The sequence below is a fragment of the Stigmatopora argus genome, chromosome 11, assembly GCF_051989625.1.
Source record: "Stigmatopora argus isolate UIUO_Sarg chromosome 11, RoL_Sarg_1.0, whole genome shotgun sequence".
In the NCBI taxonomy this organism is placed as follows: domain Eukaryota; kingdom Metazoa; phylum Chordata; class Actinopteri; order Syngnathiformes; family Syngnathidae; genus Stigmatopora; species Stigmatopora argus.
Genome location: NC_135397.1, coordinates 10,364,906 through 10,371,126, shown reverse-complemented (window position 1 = coordinate 10,371,126; position 6,221 = coordinate 10,364,906).

The window sequence follows — 6,221 nt, the reverse complement described above, 5'->3', positions numbered from 1 at the left end:
GTAAGCAACATTTTGCACCTATAGTCCCTTTCAGACAAATCTCCTCTTTTTTCATGCTGAACGTGATTTACGGTTTTACTTTATGCGTCTCATGATGATGACACACACATGGAGGTGGACATTGGATGTTTGCTGCAGAATTACATCTTTCATCCACCCACCTTTTCTACAGCTCCAAAATGTGCCCAGTGGAGAATAATCACAAAAATAAACATTTCTTAACTCGACGAGAAAGGTAAACATACGTATGTCTGAGAGGTAATTTCAGCATCACTTTCAAAAGACATACCAATCAATAAATGCAAAATGAGGGGTTGACAATGAGTCAGGAATATTTAATACCTTGCGCATCATTTCATTTCTATACTCTAACTCAAACTGACGTTGACGAGGCAGAGCGCCTGAGCTATTTTCTAATTTAAATAAAGGCGGCGAAAAGAGGTTCAGTCGGGTTAAGATGTAGCCTGAGCTTCTTCTAAATTAGGGGAAAAGGCTGACGGGACAACTTTTACGATCCCCATGGCTACTGTGGTGGATGCTGCGATATGCCTGAAGCAGCACATCTCTCAGTCAAGTAGTTTTAAGTGGCACTTTGTGCAGACACAATAGTGCAGCTCTCCACTGGCTCATTATTTGCCTACAAATTTAAATATTAAACACCGGTATTAGGGAACATCACTGGATGAAATACATAGTCCGTGAAAATTAACAAGTGCTCATAGGAGTCCTGATTGAACAAGGTTTATAATTGATTCTGTGACTTGTATTTGTGTAGCAGTGGTGATGTAGAAGTAAATTTTTAATAGAGCTCTTGTAATGGGTCTAATAGGATTTCACTATTGTATCTAGTTGCATGAGTTTTGGTGTTGTTCCCTCTTACATCTTTTTCAGAAAAAAGGAATCCCTCTTGGGGAGGGAAAATCATTTGGAACCTATAGATTCTTCATGTTGTGTAAAAAGTTCGACTCTCTTATTCCTCTGAGACTTTCATCTGTACGGTGAAGGAAAACTAACTTGGTCCAATGCATTTATCATACTGACAGACTCCAATTGGTTTCCTCCCATTTCTTTCTGTAGGTTCTGTTTCTGCACAAAAATATCAGATAGAGATGCGCACACATTTTAGCATCAGCCATATTTTAAAAACATATTATTCCCCAAAATGAATGATAAACAAAAGGCTCGAATCTTGGATGTGATACTTTATATGTCATTATGAAATTGTTACGATCGCGCCGAGACGCCGTGGCGTGATCGGAAGGATTTGGACCCAGTAGCGGGGAAGCAGGAGGGGACGAGACGAACTGTGCTCATGATAGTAACTTTAATGACTCAAAACGCCTTACAAAATAACAAGGACTTGTACATCCCAAACCGAAACAAAACCGGAGCATGGAGAACAGTACCTTTGCAGCGATGTATGCTGTATCACGCAGGACGATCCGACAATAACTACCACTTCCGTGGTGCTTAAATACCCACATCAGAAAGTAATCAAGAATCACTCGCAACGGCTCCAGCCTAACGGCAAGCCAGGAGGGACAAACGAGCTGCTCCTGACTGAAATACCCTTTTTTTTAGATCTGCTGTTTTCTTGCAGCCAATAGAAAGTTGATGGGGTAAATATGCAGATGAGTTGCATATTATTCATATAAATGATGAAGTAGAATACTTTGTCATTGATTCAGAACAATAAGGTGACTATGACAAGATTTTCCCCATAAGATTTGGTCAGACTACTATGCCTCTTTTGCTTCAGCTTCAATAGTTTGCCTGTCTGTAGGGTGGATAGGGTGGTTTTGAAATCACACGTATCGGCAGGAATGCTCTTATCCACACTTACCAGGCTTCGGTTTAACGCTGGCATGAAGATGAAGGCTCTGATAACAACTCTGCTCTGCCATTAATGGGTCACCCGTGCGGCTGTCCTCTCTTTATCAAAGCCTATCCTCGGCTGGACTGTGACAAACGCGCAAAGAAGAGTAAAGACACACAGTAGAGACACGAGTTGGCGAGAGTGACGTCTGGCAAAAAGACAAGCCTGTCTTTGGTGGCAGATGCCTCGTCTTCTCCCCGAACATTGGAGTGTATCTATTTGGACATGTGTTCGTGTCCTTGTACGAGCTAATTGGAGCTCTTGTCCTGTGAGATAAGTACAAGCCCGAGGCCAGCAGTCATTTTACTCACTTACTCCCTTCTGTCAAACAGTCATTACATATTATGTCCATGTCGTAAAGCTTTGACAACCCTATCTTTGCTCGTAACATATTAGAAACAACAACTCGTTTTATGTGTTTAGACAACTGTCATGATATTGTGAAAATATATCAACAGTCTCTTTTCAATATTATCATGACCACAACACATCTTTAGAAAGAGACAAGCTCTGTTTGTAGGGATTTTATAGTGGAAATTGAGATAATCTTTGCATATACAAGTGCGTGACCGGACGTTTGGTCGCCGGACGTTTGGTCGCCGGACGTTTGGTCGCCGGACGTTTGGTCGCCAGACATTTGGTCGCCCAGGTGAATATAATTTTGAGAGCTGGTTTCAACAGTAGATATTTAGATATTAAACTCTCTCTCTCTCATGAATATAATTTTGAGAGCTGGTTTCAACAGTAAACTCTCTGTCATGTTGTCAAACATCCGGCGTATAAATGTCCGGCGACCAAACGTCCGGGCGACCAAACGTCCGGGCGACCAAACGTCCGGCGACCAAACGTCCGGCGACCAAACGTCCGAGTACCGTACAAGTGGGCGTCAGTGGCAAAAAAATTGCATGTTTGGTTAATTAAATACACAAAATGATCATCATGGTGAGGTTTTTCAACACAGTCAGAGGCTATTAATTAGGATAAATGTATGTTTTTATTATCATGCCCAGAACTGAGCCAGTTATTTGATCCCTCTCATGCATCTTCATTTTTTTAAGCAGAGTATTTGGATGGTTGGCGTGTATGTGCTATGCTAATGAGTTTGGTCTTTGAGAGAGGCAGGGATGAATATGCAGCTTTTATGCACCATGGTGTCCATGCCATCTGGAAATGCCACTGGCTCTGTCCACCGAGGAAGATGGCAATCCAACTGCTAAAAATGAGTGTACTGTGACGGGTGCAGCCTTGTGAGAAATTGATCTCTGCCTCATAAAAAATCTTCATTTACTCATTTTTCCCCCAAGAAGCTGAATGCTGCAGTTTTGCTAGGCACATGCAGTTCAGCACTCAAATGGTCAAACTATGATCAGAAAATCTGCATTCTCGTATCTTTTCTCCTTTCTTTTTCTGTACACCTTTTCTTTTTTCCCCCGTTTGTTTTGTTTTGCTCTCCAATGCAAGTCAGCACCGCCTTTGGGTAAGAGTCATCCTTTTCTTGCTTCCCGCTGGAATTATAAAGAACATTATGCTCTTGACGGATGGAACAAAGAGTTGAATCTTAAAAGGTAATTATTTCCTAAGGGGAGAGGAAACTCAATATTTTTTGAATCCCCATTGTGAGAAATGTGTTCTTCTATTTCTGGTAAAAGACTGTGATTTATCAATACACCGTTATATGCTCCTGATTAGTTTTCATGAGCACTTGAGACTAGCAAGTTATAAAGATCAGCAACCAGGTGAGGTATTGTGCTCATAGTGAATCTTGCTCCTTCCCATACTTCCTGTCCACGGGGGGATTTGAGTGCGACCATTCATTTGAGTTGTCGTAAGAAGGTGTTAAAGGGACATTAAAGTGTCCCAGTGGGATATGAAGCATGAGAGTAACCCAGCAATCTCAACAGGAGAGCACCCCAAAGCACAAACAGTAGAAGTCATTATGGACTAAAAGACAAATACATGTCACGGCCAAACTACTTTAAAGTGTGTATTCGTGGAAATGTGGTAATTGAATCTGACGGAAAGTAGTAATTGTTTTCCTTTTCCCCTTGTGCTTTTAAAAATGTTTGAAAAGAGGTCTAAATCTTCAAGTCTTGACTTCTGATTCACATTTCAAACAAAATGACAATTTCTCCACTTTGCTTTCACCATGGTTGTTCCATTATTCAAAAATATTTGTAGAACCTATTCTACCCCAGATGCCATTTATTATTGCATTTTCAGACCCTCTCTAGTATAAAAAATGAATGCAGTAAAAATGGGCAATCTGTTTCTCTTCAAAACTTCATGCTTTCATGAGATTGTAAAGTAGCTTTTTTGTTTGTAACATCTGTGATGTCCCAAAATGACAAATTAAAAATGGTTGCAGACACAGTGGAATTTAGGTTTTTTTGGGGGGCGGAATGTGTTTTTTTGTTTATTTTACTTACTCTGGTTAGCATATGGCCACCTGCACAAATGAATGTGAGTCAGTACAATGAGGTGCAGCTCACAATGGTTTCACACCAAAAGTAAAAAGTTTATTATGCAATGTTTTTGGTCTAACAACTGATTTTGACAAATTTGGGGTTAGACAATCCAACAATGGCCTCAGTTTTGCTCTATTATGTCAACATCTTGCTTGCTTTTAGCCCTTAACGCATTCACTCATATTGAGTTATACACATTAAATCCATTTCAGTTAATAACATTAAATCCAAACGATCTATCAAACCGACAATGATGGTGATAGACGTGCATTGGCAGCCAATAAATTAAACATTAAAAATCAACTTTTAACTAAATCATTTTCACCTAATTTCAATAGTCTGTTTAACAGAGTAAAGTTGGGAATATTTCAAGTTGACCCTTGAATCCTTGGATTTTCTTTTTAAAGGGGCCCTTGGAGAAAAAAAAAACAAGTTTGGACACCCCTAAATTGTGCACCACAAACTAGTATTATGAAGATAACTATAATGTTGCCATCTAGTGGAATTATATATATACATCACTTGATCAAAATATTTTCAAAGGACTGACTTTTTAAACAGCTTTTGTATTATGTACATCTCATTCAGTGGATGTTTTTAATACCAGCTAATAACTAATAAAGGATATCCTTGGTGTTGGCCGGAATCAAATTAACAGAAGCCACTGGCACTTTTATTTCTATTTCTATATTTAAAGCAATTATGCCTCACAACATGCCAAAGAGCTGACCATTGTATCAGCCTTTAATTAAAATAAATTGCAAAGCAGTTGGTGCATAAACTTCAACAACAGATGCTTGCAATATGATCCAACCACAAAGAAAAAATAATTTTGAAAATCACTGCTTGTATAATGACAATAAAAGCATTCAATTCAATTCAATTCATTTCAATTAATATGTGGAAAACAAGTTGAATATTTTATAGTGTTCAGATGTTTGAGAGTCTTATATTGATATAAATTATAGACAGCAAGGCTTTCCTGTGTAGCATTGGCAAATTCTCTTGCTTCTTGAGTGGGTTTCCTCTGGGTGTGCATGATGCAAATGATCTGCCATTTTAAATATAGGTAATTTGTCTTAATACAAGGTGTCATTGTGGATGGCAGTTTTATGTGCTATTTGATTGACTAGTATCTGCTGGAAATAAAAACATTTAAAAAAGCCCCTGCCTTGTGAATTTAATTAGGACATGTGGCATACAAAACATTTTCTTTGAGGATAAAATACAGAATTTGATTTAACATTTGATAGAAGACGAAAACAAAATTCTTGGATGCATTTTGTACACTTCAACATGGCACATTAAGTGCAGCATGGTGCAGAAGAGTTCTTTCACTCAGCCATTACCCACCCATTGTTTATACCCGCTGTTCCAAGACCACTAGATGAGAATTTAAAGTTTAATGCAACGCCGTAGGGCCTGCAAAATGATTTGTTGTGAAATTTTTGGTCACACCTTATTTGCATGCCTATTATAACACTATCATAAGGCTGCAATAACTATGACATGACATGTGTAATGCTAATGAAACTTGTCATTTAAATGCCATTTAGTCATTTGTGTTATTTTGATGTAAAGCTGACATGGTTTCAAATGTCTTTTGGGTTAGGACACTCAATGACATCTGTTATAAGGTTAGACTATGTTTACGAATGACAAAATCTAATCTTTTTTTTTCTGGAACGTCAGAGAGGCAATAATTTCACATCATACACATTATTAAATTCAGGGGGGGGGAATAAAAAATCATCGCCACGTAAATACGGTTTGTAAATTCGTCAAGAATTGAGTAGCAAAAAAAAATGCCACAAATCCACCGATTATTTAGGCCGTTTACTTCATCTTACGACATCTAGCGTTCTATATATTATATCTGA